The 22,528-nt window shown below is 54.7% G+C and overlaps 1 protein-coding gene across 1 annotated transcript in view; it reads right to left on the bottom strand.

Annotated features, from left to right (window-relative positions):
- NEK6 (NIMA related kinase 6) overlaps positions 1 to 21,582 on the bottom strand; it is a 90,074-nt gene extending 68,492 nt beyond the window's left edge. Inside the window, exon 1 of the mRNA XM_075560481.1 lies at positions 21,462 to 21,582. The gene's annotated coding sequence lies outside the window, so the exon portion shown is untranslated. The remainder of the gene's footprint in view (positions 1 to 21,461) is intronic.
- Positions 21,583 to 22,528: the final 946 nt, after the last annotated feature.

Below are 22,528 nucleotides of genomic sequence, written 5' to 3'. Positions count from 1 at the left end.
CAAGGAAAAGATCTTGGGAACAGTGGGTTCCCCCTCCAGGCGCCACCCCACGCTGCACAAACCTGCCTGACAGCAGCAGCGCCGAGGACCCCAGACCCCTCGCTGCATGGCACCTGCCGGCTGCAAAACAGGCCCACTCCCTGTGCGCCAGGGGAGCTGCAGAGCCCAGCCCACGCTTGCACGCATGCACGCACACCCCGTTGCACACCGCCCAGCCCAGAGACCGATATTAAAATTCGAGCTGCTCTCCTTCACAGCTTCGCCTCTGACTTCTCCAGACCAGAGAAATAAATAAATAACGGAAGAATCAGGATTCAATCAAAGTGACAACACAATTCGCTCCCCAGGAAGCGCGTTAGAAGCGGGGCTCTTGCAGATTAATGAGGCGGCCGGGAAGATGCGGGAAGTCAATGTATTCTGCAGCTTGCACAGAGCCGGGCCTCAGCTGACGCTCCCCCATTAACTCTGGCTTCTCGTCCCAGGGAATCAGAGCCGCTTCTCTGACGGGGGAGATGACATGCAGAAATCCGGATTTAGGGAAAATAACACATCCGTGGCACTCTTCCCAGCCCCCTCCCCAGGCAGCGCTTACAAGCTTTACATATTTTATCATTTATTCGCACATTGTCCTCAGCAAGTTGGAAGGCGTCGGCCTTTTTTTTTTTCACAAGAAAACTGTGAGGGAGGCTGAGGGTAGAGGTGAGGGGCCTCCCACCCTGACAGCCAGCAGGAAAGGGCTGGGGTGCTGTAGGGCAGGGCCCAAGCTTCTCTGTGGGTGGACCTGTGGACGCAGCTGAGAGACCCTGGGGTCCTCCTCCACCCCAGGACCCCCACTGCCACCCTTCCAGTCTCCCAGCCTCCACGCCACCCTTGTCCGCCCACTTCTTACAAGAGCCCCGCTGACCGCATCTCCCCTCGGTATCAGCCCTCAAGGCAGAGGCACCACACCGAGAGTTCAGACTCAAGGTCTCCCTTCCTGTTTGAGCCGGTTCCCAGGTGACACATGCCACTACCTCGTCAGCTCCACACCTCTGGGCCCTGTACACAGTTTCCTGCCTCTAGCATGCCTTCTCTACCTGGTTAATTCCTGTTGACCAGGGGCCTCCAGGGGAGGCAGGTTTGGGCTCAAACCTTCACTGTGTGGCCTCGGGTAAGTCACCTGACCTCTCTGAGCCCTGCACCCCTCCTCTATCAAAAGGGGCCAGGAACAGCACGCGCTCACTGATGGTTCCATCATTGCCATCAAGTCTGTTCCAACTCATAGCGACCCCATGGGGCAGGGTGGGTGTGTTTCACAAGCTTTCTCCAGGGGTCAAGCTTGACAGGAGCAGGCGGCCTAGTCTTTCTCCTGTGTTTAAACTGCCAATCTTTTTGTCAACAGCCCACAGCTCACCCCACTGAGTCACCAGGGCTCCTTAACTGATCATCTCACTGCCACTGAGTTGATTCCAAATCATAGCGACCTTATAAGACAGAGTAGAGCTGCCCCTACGAGTTTCCTAGGCTGTAGATCTTACAGGAGCAGACAGCCTTATTTTTCTCCCAGTGAGCAGCTGGTGGTTTTGAACCGTCGATTTGCAGTTAGGAGTCCACTGTGTAACCCACTACCCCACCAGCCTGATCTAGGAGGTGGTGCTGCAATTCCCACTTTACAGATGCGGCAGCTGAGACTGAGTCACTGTCTCTGGGTCACAAAACAAGATAGCGTGTCCAGGCTGACTTCTGACTTTCAACCTGTGACCAAAGCCCGTGTCCCTGATGGTCTGTCCCAGACATCAGTAGGCTGGTTGGTAGCTGCTGGGATTGGTCCACTGATGCCGCCACCTGTGCTGACGTGTCTGAACCTCGCCAAACAATATAGGAATGTGATATCAGGGCCTTTCTTGGATCCAGGGGGAAGTTGAGGCCCCGAGAGACAGTGTCTAGCCCCGGATCACCCGGCCGGTAAGTGGCGAAGCCAGCATTTGAGTCTAGCTCTTTCCACTGACGAATAGTACTATTTTTACCTGAGATTTTGGGGTCCCCCTACTGTGCATCAGGCTGCCTGCTGACATTGTGCCTATAGGATCCTTTGTAATTGCTGACCTCGTGGTTAGTTTCCCAGTGAGTAACCCACAGTTGGAGATCTCATCGCAGAACCCGTAAACTGCCGAGCAGTAATAGCAATGAGAGAAGTGGTTACTTTTTAAAGAGAGAAAGATCATAAAGCTATGCTAAATAATAACATTCTGGTTAAGGGAGAATTGGCATTTGTGTAGCAGGGGCTCCACCCTTCCCTACAGATATGTCTAGCAGTGTGTCCTGGAGACAATGATGTTGGTGACATGAGAAGAAAGGCATTGTGGGCCAAGAGCGCCTACAGTTCAGTGGCGCTGAGGAACGAGCATTCATATGTGCTGGCAGCAGGTGACAGGGGAAGGTGGCTGCAGCAGACCTTTCTGGATGCAGAAGCCTGTTCCTAAGAGCAGTGGTTCTCAACCTGTGGGTCACGACCCCTTTGGGGTTGAATGACCCTTTCACAGGGGTCACCTAAGACTATTGGAAAACACATATTTCCGATAGTCTTAGGAACTGAGACACCACTCCTCCATCCATCTCCAGGTGGGTCCGCCCACATGCAGAAATGCCCATTTACGAGTACCCGATGTGAAGACTGCGACCCATGCTAGAAGACCAAATGTCATTTATTTGTCATTATTTCACAATATATAATTACATATTATTTTTGTGATTAATCCCTATGTTTTTATTATATTCAATTTGTAACAATGAAAATACATCCTACATATCAGATATTTATATTACGGTTAATAATATAAACAGTAGCAAAATTACAGTGATGAAGTAACAACGAAAATAATGTTATGGTTGGGGGTCCCACCACACGAGGAACTGTATTCAAGAGTCACGGCATTCGGAAGGTTGAGAACCACCGACTTAGAGGCTCAGGGCTCCATGACATTGTCTCCTTGGCCAACCCTCCCACAGTCCCCTAAGGGAAGAATGACTTTCATTTAGAAGATTTGGAAACCAAGACTCAGTGAGGTTGCGAGACTGACTCAAAGCCACCCAGCATATGTGCATGCATCAGGCATCGCCAATCAATCCCAAAGTCTTTTTAACTCATGGTTCCTCAGACAGCCACCACCAATCTACTGGAAGTGGTCCTTGAGATGACAACTATTGCCATCAATGCTCCAAACAGGCACCTAGGCGTAGAGGCCCAGGTTTCACCAGAGCAAAGAACCTCCCCTCTCCACTTCCTCTTCATCCTCAGGACCCGATGCCTGGAAGTTCACCCTCAGACATCCACAGCTTATACTCTGCCTTGGGTTTAACAGCCAAGCCCCCAGATGTTGGCCCACTCTCACAGGGAATCGGTGGGCGAGACTGGGGCAGGGGCAGGGTGGTGGGAGACATTTGTACTGTGATTCCTTACTGGCTCTCTGGCAGGCAGCCCAGGAAAGGAGACAGACTGGGGTTCGATCCTCTGTTTTGCTGCCATAGGATTTGAGGCACTGACTCATCTGAAAACTCCAAGACATGTCCAAACAGGCTAGCACAGTGCTGGACATATGTTGCCGTCAGTGATAGCTGTGACCAATCGTTCCCAAAATTGATCCCAAATCAGGGCAGCCTGATGCACCAAGGAACGCAATGCTGCCCGTGTGGGATTAATCGACTCTTGTGAGCCATAGCGTTTTCCTTGGCTGATGTTGGAAGGAAATCACCAAGCCCTTCTCTCTAGGCTACCTTCCCCCAGGTCAGCATCACAGCTGTGCATCAAATACTCCATAGATGTGGGGTCCCGTACCCTCCCCTGCCTCTGAACCTAAATGGTCAGAGCCATGGCATGCACAGGGTGTCTGCTGCACTGCCCAGGTGACAAGTCCTGTCCACCATCCATCACATGCCCATAGCGCTCTCCTCCACTCAGGGGGCGGTGAGCACGCAGGTGGGGTGGACCCCACCCTGCTGGCCTCTCCTCCCCCTACAGAGGCTCATCACGACCCATGGAATCATCCATTTTTAAGAGTTTTCCTCCCTTCCCTCCCTCTCTTTTTCTTTCCCTTCCCCTCTAAGCAAAACTGCTTGGCGGCCAAACCTGCCTCGCTCCCAAGGCAGCTCCACAGGGCCCATCTTGTCCTCCAGAAGTGATGGCGGTAATTCTGTTAATGGGAAGCAAGACGAATGGCACACTGTACCCAAAGAGTATGAGGCAAGACGGAATCAGGCTGGCCTCTGGGGGTGAGGAAATGTTGCCGGAACACACCCTCCTTTGGGGCCTTATTAGGTCTTGAAAGAGCCACTGCACTTGCTAAAACCTGCTTTTGCCAGCAGAAGCCTCATTTTACAAATACACAACAACAACAACAACAAAACCCGTAAATGGGAAGAAAACCCTGAAGATTACGGTCCCCGCAGCAGCGAGGCAGTGAGCTCAGAGCTGAAGTCTTTAGCCTCCTCGACTTCTGCTTCAGATACATGGGACTTATGCCAGCTCACCATTTTGTGAATCTGAAACACGGCCGTTTCTTTTGCCCTTTCAGGACTGTTTGCTCACAATGGAATGGGGCAGCTTTGAAAAGGCCTGTCTGCACACACATATGTAAATATATTTTCATACAATGATAGGTAAAGAGAACTAGGTACATATATTTATATGTTAAGTATTAAGGTAGCAGACGGACATTGGGCCTCTACTCAAGTACTCTCAACACATAAGAACACTTTTTTTCTAATAACCCAGCATCCTGTGATGCTCACCTTCCCGGTACGATTGCTGAAGACAAAGTGTGCATAAGCAAATGTGGTGAAGAAAGCTGATGGTGCCCAGCTATCAAAAGATATAGCATCTGGGGTCTTAAAGACTTGCATGTAAACAAATGTCCATCTGGCCGAGAAGCAACAAAGCCCACATGGAAGAAGCACACCAGCCTATGTGATCATGAGGGCTTAATGGGATCAGGTATCAGGCATCAAAGACCCAGCACAAACAATTATATTGATGGGAATGAGGAGGAGCTCGGAGTGTAGACTCAAAGTCCATCTGTAGACAATGGACACCTCCTTACAGAAGGGTTACAAAGAAGAGTCGAGTCAGTCAGGATGCAGTACAGCACCCTAAAACATACAACTTTAGTCCACTTATTTAATGCTTCCTTCCCCCATCCCCATCATGACCCAAATTCTACCTTACAAATCTGGCTAGATCAGAGCAGGTATATGGACACAGATAAGAGCTCACAACATAGGGAATCCAGGACAGATAAACCCCTCAGGACCAATAATGAGAGTAGTAATACCAGGAGGGTAGGGGGGAAGATAGGGGGAGAAAAGGGGAGGGATGAACAACAAGTGTGGGTGAAGGGAGACATCAGTCAGTGTAAGACATGAAAATAATAATAATTTATAAATTATCAAGGGTGGGGAAGGGAGGGAAAAAAATAAGGGGCTGATACCAAGGGCTCAAGTACAAAGGAAATGTTTTGAAAATGAAGATGGCAACATCTGTACAAATGTGTTCGACACAATAGGTGTATGTGTGGTTTGTTATAAGAGCTGTAAGAGCCCCCAATAAAATGATTTTAAAAAAAGGCCTGTCTGTTCCAAATGTCATAAAACCCGTCACTCCCAGGACAGGTCCCACGAGGAGTCTGGGACACAGGCTCCCTCCCCCCGACAGACACGATGGTCCCTCGCCTGTTGGCTGCACCTTCTTCGCCTTCCTCTGCCCCAAGTACCGGTGCCATTCCAAGGGCAGCCTTACCCTGGAGGGGATGTGCTCTGCTCCCCTATTCAGGACGGGGTGCCTCAGCATTTCTTGGGTCACAGTTTGCGCAAAGGCAAAATGAGGGCAAAGGTCAAGCTGGCCACTAGGACTGGCAGGCAGAGCAAGAGCAGACAGAGCTGGGTCTCAGGGGTGACAGGCCAGGAGCGGGGTGCGGGTGCTGTGTGACCTCCGCGGACATGCCTCCTCTCTGGGCCTCAGCTCTGTCATCCACAAAGCAGGGCGCATCCTGCGTGCCTTGCTGCTCTGGAGCAAGGCGAATGTGCAGCCCCAGCCTGCATGTTAAACGGCAGGTTTCCAGGCCAGTTCAGGCATCAGGATTCTGCCTCCATTCCTCACAGCCCCTGCCCCCCTGGAAGGGCTGGCTGAGCACCGGCAGCCTGGAGCAGAGCCTGAGCCTGGTCTGCGGCCGGCAAGAACAGACGCCCCTCTACGCTAGACCATGTCCTGGGGGCCGAAGACCTGGGTTCAAATCCTGTCTCAGTTGAGGATTTACCTCGAGGAGACCTTTGACCAATGCTCAACCTCCCTTGTCCTTGTCTGCAAAATGGGACCAGTGGAACCTGCCTCCCGGGTCACTCAGAAGAGTCTTGGCAGTGAGATGGGGTAACACACACACTAGGGTTTGGCTCAGGCCGGTGTGAATCTCAGGCGAGCCGGAGAAAACTTTGCATAACCCAATGGGGAAAACCTCTTTGTCGAAGAAAAGCCCCGTGAGGTTGTCCCAGGCCTCCTGGGAGATCGAGGACCGCTGGCACTGGGCAGGATGGGAAGTCCCCTGTGACTGCCCTTGGAGGAGGAGGGAGATGGAGGGAGTCCTCGCCGAGGGAGCCCTGGGACACCCTTGCCCTCCCAAGGTGCTGCCCGGACGGATGCGGCTCTCCCAAGTCAGAGATCTGTCCCCAGCACTCTTCTCACCATCGTACCGCACAATCTTTTCATTGCTCGGATGACGTGCTCTCTTCCGGCGGGATGCCAGCTCTCTGAGGGCAGGGCCTTCATGTTGGGAGAGTCCGCCCTGTTTGGATGAAGCAATGATCTGACGGAAGGAAGGGCAGACGGAATGAACTCCTCGGAGAAGAGGCAGCGTCTGTGAGCTGAGTGCTTTCCAACACATCTGAGCACAGAGGTTCCGAGGGCCCCAGGTGCCACCGACCTCAGGTCCTGCCCCCACACTGTCCTGTCTGATCAACCCAGGAGTGGCTGGCAAGGGCAGAATGCAGGCTCTGAGCTGTATAGGCTTACTGCCCCAGAACTCAAAACCTCTTCCTGGGGCCAGGAGCTGCCAGCATTCTTCGATGTATCAACGAGGAGGTCTCTACGAGGTGTGAATGGTTCACATGCACAGTTACTAACTGGAAGGTGTGGCGGTTCGAGTCCACCCACGCAGGTGCATCAGGAAAGAAGAGTCTGGCGGTCTACTTCTGGAAGCACAGCCCCTGAAAACGCGAGGGGCCCCGTTCCATCCTGGCACACACGAGACCTCCACGAGTCAGCATCAGATGGCATCAGATGGCAACCAGCCTCACAAACAAAAACGAAACTGGGTCTGAGCAGGAAGTCACAGCGAGAGGGGCAGTCTGAGCCCAGGGCTGTCTGAGCGGGCTGCCTCCTCGTCCCTCTCTGGGCACAGGAATGGGCAGCCAGGCTGGCTGAAGAAAAGCCAGAGTCACGCCCTGAGACCTGCCCTCTGCCAGGAACGCGGGCCACCGTGTGGAGGCAGCAGCCAAGCCGAGGTCTGGCTCTCACCCCGCAGCAGACATGCACAGCAGACAGCGGGGCAGAAGGCTCCGCCAGGCAATGATCCTAGCCACCGGCACGTCTGGGATCGTGTGGGGAGCACTGGCTTTGGGCCTGGGCTCAAACCTCGCTTTTCAAACCGCGTGGCTTGTGGTTCTGAACCCGTGATTTCATCCTCTGAGTCTCAGTTATCTTCATCTGGAAAATGGGGTCAACATTGTCATGAACTTGGGCGAAAACACGCATGGAACGCTCGGCTTCTTCGCCGGCGCAGAGTGGGGATGAAGCCAGCATGTGTTTCCTCTTCCGAGACTCCTTCCTCAAATGTACGTCCAAGCACAGCCGGCCAGCCCGCTGTGGCTGCCGGGCCCCGGTTCGGGCTGGGAACCGAGTGGGTGGTGGAACCTGAGCTCCCCGGCCTCTGCTCATGACGCACCACCTGCTTGGCGTGCTTCCTGAACAGGCAGGTCAGCTCCTCGTCATCTGATTTCTGACCCTTGTCACTCAGGGGCAGGAAGTCGGGGGTGGGGGGGATGGGTTTGTTAATGCAATAGTATCAGGCCATGGTGTGAGGGATTCAATCAGGGAGGACGTTTCCAAGAAGGACCCTATCCAGGGGTGCCCATGGCAACCCTCCCCCCCAGCCCCCGTTACAAGACAGGGACAGGCATGGAGGATGGGTATACCTGGGGCCATGGTCTTTGGACACTGCTTAAGGGCAGAGCTTTTCCTGCTTACAATACCTGGCACAGAAACCCCATAGAGAGACAGGTGAATGGGGCCTTGTTCGGTCTGAACTGTGTGTGCTCCTGTAAGGAGGCTACAGCCCTCCCATCGGGGCAGCCTCTCGATGGAGGGGGCGGAGTAGTCAGCCAGGGCCTCACGCACACATGGGGGCCCCACGTGCTGCGTGTCCATTGTCTTTTGTTTTTGAGTTTGTGTTGTGTAAGTGCAGCCTGATGGAACGGGAAGGGGGTGATCCCCTCCTACTGCCTCCCCCAATGGGCTTTTAGGTGCCTGAACTCCCACCCAGCTGCCTCCACACCCCTTTATCCTGGGTGGCACACCCCTTTACCCTGGGTGGGCACACCCCTCTACCCTGGGTGGGCACACCCCTCTACCCTGGGTGGGCACACCCCTCTACCCTGGGTGGGTACCTGGCTACAGATGGAGAGGGTCAGGAGCTGGTACACTGCTGTCGTGAGATCACAGGGTGGGGCCCCAGGGACCTGTGAGGGTCAGCACTCATCGGGCAAGCTTGCCCCCACCCCAGAGAGCATGGTATCAATCGCAAGCAGAAAGCTTCATGACAGGTAGCAAGAGAGGAAAGGCAGGCTTTCCCCTGCCTTTTGACTAAGGGCCAACCCCGCCCCCCACATTTTCATTTTGCGCTGGGTCCCACAAATCACATAGCTGACCTCGCCTACCATTCACATACCCCTCTGCCCACCCTAGGAGTCTTGGTGGCGTAGTGGTTATGTGTTGGTAAGTTCAAAACCACCAACCGTCGCTGAAGGAGAATGATAAGGCTTTTTATGCCCGTAAAAAGTTACCGTCTCGGAAGCTCACAGGGGCAGGCTACCATATCTTTTAGGTATCGACTCTGTGGTAGTGAATTTGATTTGGGCTTTCTGCCCACCTACCCTGAGGGACCTTGGGGACAACCCTAGGGCTCTGCAGAACATGGGTTAGAGGCTGGGCCATGAAGACATCACTGGTGTGAGACCTTCACGGGCGAGACGCTTCTCACACCTGCAGTCCCACCCTCTTCTCCACCCGTCACCCTGGAGGTGCAGGTTTTGAACCCGTGTGGTTGCTTCTTTAGTGCCAGGCCCTGTTTCAAGTGCAGAGGGTGTGACCACCAACTTTCCATGTTTTCGACCCTTGAGGGGCTCTGGGGACACTGAGGAATGACACAGAAGGGACAGTTCCAGCCCAGCACGCTGTCACACCAACAGCAGCAGGGCAGGTGTGGATGGCCGGGCTGTCCAGGGAAAGGGTGCAAGGGGTGCCCTGCAGGCCACCCTGGAAGCTATGACTGACACTGGGAGACAAGCTGAACCCCGGCATTGCAGCGTCTGGGGGCTCTCCCACGCAGCCCTTCGCTTTCCCCTCCCACATGCAAGCCTGGCGTGAGGACCCTGTGGGGTTGGACTGCTGGTGCTTGCTCCTTTGCCTACTCCCCAACAACGTACAGATGCACCCGAGGCAGACGGCCCAGTGAGCGGTGCTAAGCAAAGCACGGGGCTGAGCAGGCGGGGTTGAGGGGTCTTTCCGAAATGACTCCTGCAGAGTGAGCAGACGGGCAGGGCGTTACGAGCCGAGATCGCAGAGCTGGGCTGAGCCGGGTGGCGGTAGAGCTATTTATAAACTGCCCTGCCCCGCGCCTCAGTTTCCCCTCTTTAACCTGAGGCTCTGAACTGCCCCTTCCTCATGATTAGACGCTGATGTGAGGACTGAGAACTGAGATCTGAAGGGTCTGGCAGGGGGCAATGCTCAGTACATGCCAGTGCTTGCCATCGTCACGAAGCTGCCACCCATCACGTTATAAACCCCGGGCGTTGCGTGACGCTTCACGGGCTCCCGAGCACCCACTCCCTCCTTTCTAGCATCTGCCACGACTCTGCTCCTAGCCTCCTCTCTCCCCCCATTGTCATATCGCATCAGTCCATAAATATTTAAACAACATGTCATCAAATTATTATAACATATGATCTATAGCACTGATGTGCTGCAGTTCTGCGCATTTGGGCTTCGTTTTCAGAATATTGAGACATAAAATATTTATGTATTTAGCCAACCACGAGATCTCACATTCTGTCTCAAAATGCTGGGTGGTGGCAAGACGCTGAACTGAGAGGCGACGTGTGAAGGGGATGCCTTGTTCTCACGTTGGTTCCTGGGGCATCTGGATTGTTCCCGGTTCATTCCGGGGACGTCATCTTGCGGCCTGTGAGCAGGGTGGGGGTGGGGGTGGGCGGCCTGGGTTTATCACAGAAAGCACAGGGCTGGGGCCATGGGGGACCCCATCAAAATGAGATGAGGGCTCAGCTCACAGGGTGTGAGGGGGAGGCTGCCGCATGTCTGTTTCTGCATCCCCACAGGCCTGCACATAGTAGGTGCTCAAGCAACTCCTGCTGAGAAGGGGATAACTTCATCAGGACCCTGGGGCGCCACCAGTGGGCACACAGTGGGGGGGGGCGTGGGACTCTGTTCTCCTGTTTCTGTCCCTCCCCAGGGCCCAGCTCTGGGTCAGGTCCATCCGAGGAAGGCAGCAAGCGGCACTGGAGGAACAGCCGCTGGAGGACTAAATGCATGACTGGATAAATCACTTCATTAGCTAATACATTAACGAGGGTAATGACTCCCCATCTTCTGGTTAGGATTACACTGTGTATGACCCTCCTCCTGAGAAATAAAGGCTCCCCTGTAACCCTTAGTGGGTAGGAAAAGGAGTTTTTCTGGGTAATTAAATATCTCAATTGTGAACATTAGCACATCACGGGGACCATATGTCCTGGAATTTTCAGCACAGAGCAATTTCAAAGATGCCACCTACCACTCAGACGATCCAGTCACTTCTCACACACCAGCGACCATACAGTTTTCCGATTGGCCTCGGTGTCCTCAACGGCATGGCACGGCAAGTATGTTTCCATACCACTGCCCTTTGGGGAGCTTGGGGCCCGCGGCCATCACGTGCCGAGCTCATTCGGTGTCGGTACACCCAGGAGGGCACAAAGCCCGTCCACACAAAAGTCAGCGTGGGGTAAAGTAGTTCCTTTGCATGCATTCTCAGGAGGATGAGGCGGGGACCTTGTCTGCATCCTGTGTGTTTTTCCTGGTGGCCAGCAAGGGCCTGGGCCCTGAGTGGCACTTGGCTGCCACTTGCAGAATGGCCCTTTGAAACCTAGATGCAAGCCTTATTTCATCTCAGTGGCCCAAGAGCCTCATCCAGGGGCCAACAAAGCACCCCCAGTGTCCACCACTCTTGGAGCAAACTGAAGAATGTTGCCCAAAGGCCGTCTGTCACTTGGAGGACCCCACCCTTGTCCCCAGGCTCCACGTAGACAAAAGCCCGGTCGCATTTCCTCCTGTGCTAGTGGAGAAGGTTGGCATTTAAAACAAACACCAAAGGCACTGGCATTCCTCGGGGGATGAACAAAGGGAACGCACACAAACACACAGAAGCAGCCGTGCCAAGCTCACAGATGAGAGCCTGCTGTAACTGAATCCAGCCGGGGCTCACCAGACCAGCTGAACCCAGGGTGTGGGCTCTCTCTCCCTGCTCCCTGTCTGTCTGCCATGTGGTGCCTAGTGAGCCCGCCATCTGGGCACCCACTCTGGTGGCCTGCCAAGGCCATGTCAGCTGGGAAATCGTTTCCTCTTTCAACTCTGGGCTGCCTCGTTTTCTGGCCTGGGGCAGAATCTGAAGTCTAGCTCATTCACTCAAAAGCAATGTCTTAGGTGGCTCGGAGGTGGGTGAACAACGCAAAGCCCAAATCCACCCCGAAAGGCGTACCATTTTAAAGATACGTGCCTGATACCAAAACGCAGCTTCAATGCATGGCCCCAAGCAGCCAACGATTCCAAGGCCCAAGCCCCTCCAACACAGACATGCCGCCCCCTCGCCCAGCCGCCCCGGTGGAAAGGGTGGGGGTGAGGCCCTGGGGTGGATCAGCCCTTTGGGCTGTGGCTGACAAGTGTTTCTTCTGCTAGAAATGATTCCAGGAGGAGCCATGCCTCTAGAAAACCCACTCTTCACACAGGAAATCAGTCGGGCACAGCTCTGTCCTTTGCTGCAGCCAGCACTGCTGCTCCCTAATATTTGTTAGCTCTGTACCAACGCGCCTCAAAGAGCCCACCTCGGGACCACCAGAAGGTTCCCATGCTTCCAACCCATGTTAGTTGAGGACCTACGATGTGTTGGGTACTGAGAATACAGTTGTAGTCCGCAGAATATTCTAGTCTGGGAGGTGAATGACAAACACAGGATGTCAGGGAGGCGAAGGGCCACAAAGGAAAACAAAGTCAGGGACTGGACAGCCAGGGGCAAGAGGCGAATCTGACTGGGTGGGGATGGTGTGGCCCCTCTGGGAAAGTGACATTCACAGTGACGAGCTGGGGTGGGGATGCTGGTTCTAGGAAGACGTAGCTTTGCTCTACGGACACAGAGCAGAGGGAGCAAGGAGGAAGCTGCCGAGAAGGGGGGTTTGTGAAGTAGAAGCCACACTGGTCTTAGAGCAGAAACTCAATCCAAATCCCCCAGCTCCAGCGTTCTCTGCAGCTGAACGTCTTGGCGCGCCTCCACTTAGGTACTGAACACAGAGTCTGCCCCGGGAGCAGTAACCAGAGCAGTGGTTCTCAACCTTCCTCATGCCCAGACAATTCAAGACAGTTCCTCACGTGGTGGTGAACACCCAACCATTAAAGTATTTTCGTTGCTATTTTGTCACTGTCATTCTGCTACTGTTATGAATCGGGTGACCCCTGCGAAAGGGTCATTCGCTCCCCCAAAGGGGTCATGGACCCGAAGGTGGAGAACCGCTGCCTTGGCGTGTGCCAGGCTGGCCGTCCCCCCTGCGGCAGCACAAAGCCTCCATGTGTGCTCTTCCAGAGCAGCCTCAGGCCTTGTCTCCTGACCCCCAGCACTCACGCTCATGGCAACATGTTGTTAGGGGCCACCAGGTAGGTAGATGTCATCTCATAGCGACCCCATGTGACAAAACAGAGCTATGGGGCCCTGGTGAATGAAGCTGTGGAGTCAGCCTCAGATTGACTATGGACTGCCAGGTCTGCAGTTCAAACCCAATAGCTCTGAGGGACAAAAGGTAAGGCCATCTGCCTGCAGGAAGAGCTGCAGCCTGGAGAACTCGATATACGGTGGCTGTGTGTGAGGATCAACTCAACGGCGTGGCTTAGGTTTTCCTGTTAATTCCTTACAGAAGCAGGCTGTCAGGTCTTTCTCCTGCAGGCCACTGGCAGGAGGGCCGTGGGGAGGGGTGAGCGGGGGGATTCAAACCACCAACCTGTTTGTTGGCAGCTGAGTGCTCCACTGGTGCACCAACAGGCCTCCCTGCAGGTCACAAAGTACCTTGAACCCAGGACTCACACTGTGCCTCTGTGTTTTCACCCACAAAATGGGCACAATAGTCCTTATGTTCCCGGAGCCCAGGACACGTGCACCCACCTTCCCACCAAGCCACTTTCCCTGTGGCCTACCTGTCACTCCAACCCCCTCAGTCCTCCAGCCTACAAACATCTTCCCCCTTCTCCCAAGGTTAGCTCGGACACCCCTCATTCCTGGAGATGCTCTTATCCTCCCCAGTGGCATGTCCTGCCCATTCAAGGTTGCCACACCCAACTGCCCACCTGCCGCCCTCCCCCACCCCCCACTGGCAAAAGACTGAGGACTGGGGCTGTTACAGTATCTCTGTTCCAGCTCACAGCACAATGCCTGTCCCAGCATGGTGGCCCTATTTCTTGAATGAATGGATGTGCCCCACAGCCCCTACCAAGCGGCACATGCTTCGCTGGTTAGCAGAACACAGAACCAGCTCAGTGCTAGGGACAGTGGGTGCTCTGTGTCTCTACAGAACTAGTAGGCTGACCTTCAATCCACACTGCCGCAGTCTCCTTCCCCTCTGCATGGGGTCATGGCACCCGGAGGAGGCTCCAGACACCCCCATCCGGCTCTGTCTAGGCCCGCACTATAGTGCCATGGAAAGCCCTCCAGACAAAGAGCCCACCTGCCTGCTCTGTGGCCCTGGGAAGGCACCCTGCACGCCTTGGCCTGAAAGTGGAAGAGCGGTCTGAGATGAGCTGCCACAGACTGCTCGGATCGCTTCGCTGGCTACCGTCTGTGACTGGGCCCCAGTGTCCCACCTCAGCGTCTTCTCCCTGTTCATCGGCTGAGCCTCTCAACCATTCCTTACATTCACTCCTGTGAAAAATCCCCATATGTCACGTCACAAGACCTTGCATCCCTCATTCCTAGGGGCCTTCCAGGGACGGCGAGGATGTCAGGCCCCCCTCCACCCACTTCCAAGTTCTAATAACGGAAGAGTGCACTTTCTAAAACACCTCGCCCCCAAACGGTGCCTGAGAGCCCCGGGCCACCAGCCTGGGGAGAAGGCCCCTTTCCAGATAAGGAAGTGGAAGCTGTGCTCACGGGGTGCCTTGCCTGAGGGGACTCAGTTGCGGGGTTGAGGACTGAAAAATTTCCAGACCCCGTGGAGGTACTTCCCCTCCCCCCACATCTCATGGTGGGAGCTCAGCTCTGACATGCCACCACCATCCCCACCCAAGACCCAATCCCGGTGGACTCCCTGCAGAAGCCACCTCAGGAGGGTGGCCATTTCCAAAGAACAAGGTTCTCTTTCTCTTAGCTCAGGGGAGACAAGCCAGTCTCAGGGAACCCCGAGTAGCTTAGGAGGGGGTGAACAACACACCAGGGCTTCCTCAGGCCTCCCGGGCAGGCCCTGCCTGGGGGTCTCCTTAAGAGGGCCTCTTCTTACTCACTTCTGACCCAGAGCTGCCGGCCCCTCTGCCCGTGTGTGTGACAGCCGGTCCTGTCAGCCCAGACCTCTGATGGGGCCGATGCTGTGTAAATAATTAACAAAACATCTGCCTTGCTTAATAAAACACCACGGCTGACACCACTCAGGGGGCCTCCGGAGACTCTCCAAGAGGCTGGCCCCGAACCTCTAAGGCCCACTTTCCCCACCTTGTGGGGGCGAGTGCGTGGGGGGGGGGAAAGCAAAACACTGATTTCCAAACCTTTTCCTCAGGCGTCACGCGGTCATCCTACCTTCTGATCCTCTTTCCTCGTTGCCACGGTCTCCTCCCCCTCGAGTTGGGTCATGACCTTTGAAAGGCACGTCCCTGACACCTGAAGTGGGGGGCCCAGCCAGCCAGCCAGCCCTGTGGTGGGGCTCAGTGCAGGGACCCGGAAAGTCTTGCAGACCAAGAGTCAACTCTCTGACCCCTCGACCCTGGGGTGTCCTCCGGCGGTCCCTTTCCCAGAGCTCGCAGAAGGCGTCCTGATGGGGCAGTGGTTAAGGCGCCTGGCTGCTAATCGAAAGGGTGGCGCTTCAAGCTCACCACTGGGAGAAAAGACTCGTCCATCTGCTCCCAGGAAGATCACAGTCTGGGAAACAGCTCCGACACGATCTTGAGTGCTACAGCCCGACACGGTGGCCACCACAATGGACTGTGCCACGGCCCGGGACCGGGCAGTGGTCTGTCCTGCTGTGCAGAGGGTCGGCATGAGTAGGAACCGATGAGCCCCAAATAACAACGGTCCTGGAATGTGGAGTGACTTTTCATATGAGTGACTTCATCTTCTTGTCCCAAACCTAACCAGGTCATAGCACGGATCCTGTTTCTCAGATGAGGGAACCGAGGCCCACGAAGGGGCCATGGCTTGCTCACACGTGGAATGTCTGGGACTCAAACCTTGCCAGAAGGTCAAAGTCTCAGTGTGGTTATGAGTGAACGGTGGTGAATGACGCTTGGTCCTTCCAAATCCAAAGTCCGCAATAAACCGGCATCTTCTCACCATGCCCTGTAGATCGAGAGCTGGACACTGGTTGACCAGAGTTAGAGGTCATTTGTAAAGCAGTCCTGTGTCTTTGCAATGTCCTCCCATCAATTCCCAGTTTCAAAGATTTTGTGGACAACAAGGGCCAAGAGAGGGCAGGCTTTGGAGAAAGAGTCGGTGGGGAACCCCAGCTCTGCAGTAAGAGCAAGCCTAAAGCCATAGCTCAGCAGCCTGCACTAGGCGTGAGGACAGTGGGACTGCTTCTCACATGGAGCTCTGTGGGCCAGGGTCAAAACCAATACCCGAACTCACTGCCATCAGATCCACAGGGCAGGCCCAATAGGGCAGAGTAGAGCTGCCCCTGTGGGTTTCTGAGGCTGTCCAGCTTTACAGGAGTAGGAAGCCTCACCTTTCCCCCGAGGGGCTGCTAGTGGTTTTGAACTGCTGACCTTGAGGTTAGCAGCCCAACCCATAAGCCACTACGCCACCAGGGCGCCTTCCCCCAGGTTCAAGCACTGCCTGAATTTGAAATGTGAGGGTTAAACAATTTGAAGAAAATGCAGACGTTGCAGGCTCCCCGTGGCAGCTTCCCTCCCCGCCTCCCCTTGTCTGAATTCTTTCGCACTCTATGGAATTCCAACATAAAGCTCCCTTTTTCTCTCCTATGAGGTCACCAGCACGCAGATGTCGACTAGAAGAAAGGACGGCTCCAGGAGGATGGAGGCCATTGGAACTGAATGCCTCTCAGTTCACGGCAGTTGCCACCTTTCAACTCTCACCACTTCCCCTCACCAGCCCCTCGGATGGAGCTCCCAGGGGGTGCTGGAATCCTGCCGGTGGGTGCCAAGAAAGCCTGGCTGGAAGTCCAGTGCCTCTGCAACCAGACCACCTGAGAAGTCTGTGGAAAAACCCACGGCAGTCTGGGGCCAACCTGAGGCCTGTGTATGTGGGTCTGTTTCCACACAAGCAAGTCCTATGAGAGGGACAGATGTCAAAAAGCTAGATGGCACTCACTCCAAGTTCAAGTTCCCAGATTTGACGTCACAGGAAATTACACCACCGACTGATCTGCCCCAAGGCTAGCTCCTGTCTGGAAGACGAGTCTGAGAAGGCTGTTGCCGTAATTCAGGTTTGGCCAAAGGGCTGGACTGTGTGTACGTCACCGGACTTGGACAGAAAGGAGTGAAGTCACTCGCCTGACTGTTTTCTTTATAAACTAAAAATTTCCCCTAAAGCTACCTTGCCACTACCTAAGAGTCAGAAACGAGGAGATGGCCAAATGCCAAGGAGCCACTGAGCCCACCCCCCCACCCCCAACCCAGGCACCTACTGACTGCTCATTTCAAAACAACCTCATAGACGCTTGGGGCTGCCCAGACCACCCCAGAGGACCCCTACATCCCAGGGGCCCCTGACCCCCTGGAACTCTTTGTTCCCATCACAGCCTGAGGTGATATACCTAAGGAAAGTTCGATGTGGCATGTGCACACTGCTTGCTAAGAGTGACGTTGGCAAAAAAAAAAAAAGGAAGAAAAAAAGATAAAAATGTGGAAACAAGGACTATTTTTACCTCCCCAAATCACAGACCAGACGGGAGAGAAATCCATCAATGCCAGAAATGTGGCTGAGCCTCCGCAAAAGATCTATTATTTCACACCTTAAATTAACGCATCTCAAAGCAATTTGCAAATGTTCATCAATTTGCAGAATATACTTGGAAGGCAGAGAACTACCTTTTCCTTTCAACACCAAAGGAAACTTGTAGGGGCACAGCACAGCCCAAGCCGCGCAGGCCCTCACACACAAAAAGCGCACACACATTCCTTTCAAGTACAGTGTAGCACAAACCGTGAGACAAATGGAAATGAGGCAGGGAAACAGACAGGCTGAAATGACAAGTGACAAGAGGCCTACATAAAAACGACCCTGTCGTCAGATACTCAGCCCGATAGGCAGGCTCTTGGGCGGTTGGTCATCTCTATCATCTGGGGTCCAGACTCTGGGCTCTTCCTGAGGACAGTGCCCCAGCTTGCTTCCTCTGCACACAAGCCTGGCAGTGCCAACCTGTATGCAGTCTTGGGTGATTCACCAAGGCCTTCCACTTCACACCCTCCCACACTCTTGCTGGGTTCCGACCAGAGCGGAGAATGAGAATGTCCTTCTGTTGGGCACAATTGTTTTGACACTTCCCTTACGAACCTGATCCTCGGCACTTTGGAAAAGTAAGAGAAACATGACGCAAAGCCTTTCTACCGGATGGCTCTGGCCGTGGCTATGCTCATCTGCACCAGCAGCACGAGAGGGACAAGGACGGGCAGTGGTGCCTCCGGGAAGACCTTTTCCAGAAGGCCAGGGCAGTCCAGTCCTTCAGGAACCTGGCATACTTCGACACACTGGGCTTTTCTGCCCGAGAGAAGGGCAAAGCTCAACAAAATTAGCTGGGCCTGGTTTGAGGTGAACAAACCTCAACTCTACAGTCAGAGATGTGGGTTCGAATTCTGACTTGGCTGGTCACCAGCTTACAGCCCAGTCTAAGTTCCTTCCATTTCTCGAGTCACCACCGTACCCTCTGTAAAATCTGAGTAGGCCCTTAGCACCAGGTCAGACGTACAGTATGCAGAGACTGCTGCTTTCTGAGCACAGTGGGAAGAATGTGCGCTGTACTCAGACCAGCCTGCATTTGACTCTACCGTCCATCAGCACGTGATGGTCAGCATGTATTTACTCTCTGTACCCCAGTTCCCGCATGTGTGAAACAGGCACTGTGATGGGGCCCATCTGGTCATGCTGGTGAGTGGATGGATAGAAAGCATGCACATCAAATTCTTAACCTGGTGGCTGGCGTACAGTACACCCTCAATAACTGGTGGTCCTTAGGTATGGTGCTACTTCCGTGAAATTCCACAAATCATCTCATTTAAGCCTCCGTCTTTTCATCTGGGAAATGGAGATCACGACCCCTACCTCGTGGTGAGAAAGAAATGTGTGGACGTGTCTAAAAGCACTCAGCATGGAGTCTGCGGAGTCCAAACCCCAAACCAAAGTCATGGCTGTTGAGTCCATCCTGACTCATAGCAACCCTACAGGACAGAGCAGAAACGGCCCAAGGCTGCAACTCTGGAGAGAACACAAGGCTTCATCTTTCTCCCGAGGAGAGGGTGGTGCACTGCAGCAGCTGACCTTGAGGTTAGCAGCCGACACCTCACATCTCTGATGCAATAGCAAGTGGACGGATTCAAGAGCCGGCCTCCATCTCCTTTCAGCTGCCCCAGGGCCTAAGGCTGCACCTTCCTGAGCCCCAGTGTCTGAATTCATAAAACCAAAACTCAAGGCCACCCTCTACTGCATAAGATAATGGTGTGTGTGGGGTGTGTGTGTGATTGACTACATCATTTAGAATGCTCAATACATGTGCAACGCCCCCCCCCCAAAGTCTCCCTGTTTCCATCTTGTTCAAACCCATCAGAAATGCCCACCTGGCAAAGCCAGGAGCGCTGTCTCTTAACCCCTGAATGGCCCTGTATGCAGACCAACTATGGATAGTGAGGCTTCATTTTGTAAAGATAGAAAGTACTTTTTAGTCATTTCTGAAGCAGACGGGGCAGCAGAGACTGAAAAACCACAGGGACCATTTTAAATCCTAGGCCTTTTCTTCTGGGAAGTTAGGCAAGAACCTTCCCAAATGTTTGCCCGTGGGGCTCTCTGCCAGAGAGTGACTCATTCCCCAGCTCCCCAGGCGCATTTTATTTGGGGGTGGGGGATCGAGGGAGGGCCTGGGCTTCACAGGGGGAAGGGGAAGGCCACATTTCTAGCAAACTCAGAAGGTGTGTGTGTGTGTGTGTGTGCTCGCACGACACGTATGTATGCATGTGTTCTCCGCCCCATTTTTTCAGGACAAAAAAGAAAAAGAACGTTCGTCTCTTCTGTTTCCTTCCAGGTTTTGTTTGTCTAAAAGAAGACGTCCAAAGTTCACGCGGCCAGCCTGTCGCGTTGGGAGCAGGCGCTTCCAGCTGGTGGCTCTGAGTCCCTTTCAATGAAATTCTTCTTCCATTAGCGACGAGGTTTTTAAATGTGCCTTCAACGTCCCCTGCACAAGTGCTACGCTCTTAAGAAGACATTTTCCCCTCAGAAAGGCAGCAGAAATTTGAAAATGCAGCGGAAACGGGGTGCCCTGGAGTTCCCCAAGTCTGCCTTCAACTTATAACAGGCTTTTGACTACAAATATTTTCAACACTTATAAAGCATAAAACATTGCCAATCAAAACAGCAGAGAGAGACGATTGAAGATGGGGACCCAAGCCTGCTGTGGTGGGTCAATTTGTTGTTGTCCTGGGAACTTACACTTGGAGCCCCATACATTATCAGCCAGATGACGACTTGTCTACTTAATTAGCAGGGCAGGAAAAAGAGACACACCACCCCCAAGCCACAGACAAGTGTCTTGGAATGACTGGACTCCCTAGGGTCCGTTTCCAGGCCTGAAAAGGGGTTAAAATCCAGCCAGGCCAGAGAGAGCCAAGGCAGAGCAGAGATCCAGAAGGGTCTTTAGAAAAATTGAGTGCACATCCTCCAGGGCCGGGCCAAGGGGCTCTGCCAACCCACCACATCTCTTGCCCAGCCTGTGTGTCCTGGATCCTGCCAGCAGCCCTGCCCAGGCCTGGCTCAGAGGCTTCCCCACTGCTCAGGCCCAGCAGGGCTCCTGGGGGTCTAGCTTCTGGTCCCCCATTCGCCAAAGGAGGAGGAGCGGCATCCTTAGTGCCCACACCAGGTCTGAGTCCCTCAACAGGCTGCCCACCATCCAGGCCAACAGCAGGCCTACTGGGCACACAGGGCCCCTCACCCGACACAAAGCACACACTCACATCCAGACAGATGCCCACTTGTGTCTTCTCAGGCTTGTAAAGGCACTCACAGACCACTTGCAAATTCCACATGCATGCACGTGGGTGCACACCTACTCCGGAGACCCACGCATTCCCCGTCACGGGAAAGGGCTTGGCACGTAGTCCACACTCCGCAAGTGGACTCTTTCACACTGCAAATCACAGCTCAGAAACTGATGTGCACACGCACCAACGCCGCCGGCGCGAGCACTCACGCTCAGCAACTGCCAACACACTCGCCAAGGGACAGGGGACAGAGGGGCCCATGCCGCGCGCACGCTCGCTCGCTCTGAAGCGCACCCACGCAGGGCACACACTCAGACTCCCACGTTCACACGCGCAACCCCAACCTCACACATGCACACCCTCCTAGTCGGTCTCGCGGAGCCCCGGGCGCGCGTGCGTGCACGCGCACTCCCCTCGGGCCGAGTGTGGGGTGACGGCCCCGGCGGCCCAGCCCCCGCCCCTTCCCCGGCGCGGCTCGACCGCGGCCCAGGCCACTTACCGGCGCGAGGGCGGGCTCGGCGGCCCAGCGGGAGGACTGGCGAGCGGACGCGCGGGCCTGCCGGAGTGGAGGGTCCCAACACGAGTTGGCCGCGCGGCGGCCGCACGCTCGTCCGCTCAGTTCCGCCGCCGCCGCTGCCTGCGCGCGCGCGCTCCCGCCCCTCCCCGCCGCGGGGCCGCGCCGCCCCCTGTGCGCGCGCGCGCGCCGTCGCCACGCAGGCTTGCTGGTGGGGTGGGGGTGGGCAGCGTACTCCCGAAGAAGTGACCGGATCACTTCTGGACCCTTCAACTCTCGCAGATCCTTTGGACTGATTTAACTCAGCCAGCACCCACCCCCCCCATTTCACAGATGGGGAAACTGAGGCCCAAGCCTACACAGCAACTTACACCCAGCATCTCCTAGATATTTATGAAGAGGGACTGTAATCTGTCCATCTGGGGAAGCCTTTCCAAGCGCTCTTCGGTCTCTGTCATCACCAGCATGGTCCCTGTCACAGCAGGTCACACAAGCACTTACTGTGCGCTGGTTGAATGAAGACACTGCAGAGAATAAGATTCTCCCCGCAGCCCTCAGTGCACCCCGTCTCCCTCTGGGGCTCCTCTTCTGGCACTCCCCCCCCTCTGAACCCCGACCAGGCAGAGTCAGTGTGCCATTTTTAGAAGTGAAAGGCTCTTCTAATGAATGCTTAACACTCCCTCCAAGGACCCCCAGCCTCCGTGGGGGACCAAAGGTTGAAGCTGCTCAGTTCACTGCTTTCCTTACTAGGGGAACCTGCCCCCTTTGGGGGAAGCCTCTCCAGGCCAGGTCAGTGCCTCTCCCAGGACAGCTGAGACCAGGGACAGACACCACCCACCAACTTGCAGCATTGTGCTGGGCACAGACTGGAGGTCTATGGGCCCTTCATCTGCCCCGTGAGTTGACATGGCGTATGTGTATCCAGGCACCCCCTGTGAGCCCAGCTCCCAGCCCAGGCTGCCCTCTGAAGGAGTCATTGTGCTGTGTGCTCATTTCACAGATGGGACAAACGAGGCTTAGAAACTAAGCTTAGAAAAGAGAATTCCCTTACC

This window comes from Tenrec ecaudatus, chromosome 10 (genome assembly GCF_050624435.1).
Source record: "Tenrec ecaudatus isolate mTenEca1 chromosome 10, mTenEca1.hap1, whole genome shotgun sequence".
Lineage (NCBI taxonomy): Eukaryota > Metazoa > Chordata > Mammalia > Afrosoricida > Tenrecidae > Tenrec > Tenrec ecaudatus.
The sequence above is the reverse complement of the archived record's forward strand: the minus strand, read 5'-3'. Positions and strand labels throughout refer to the sequence as shown.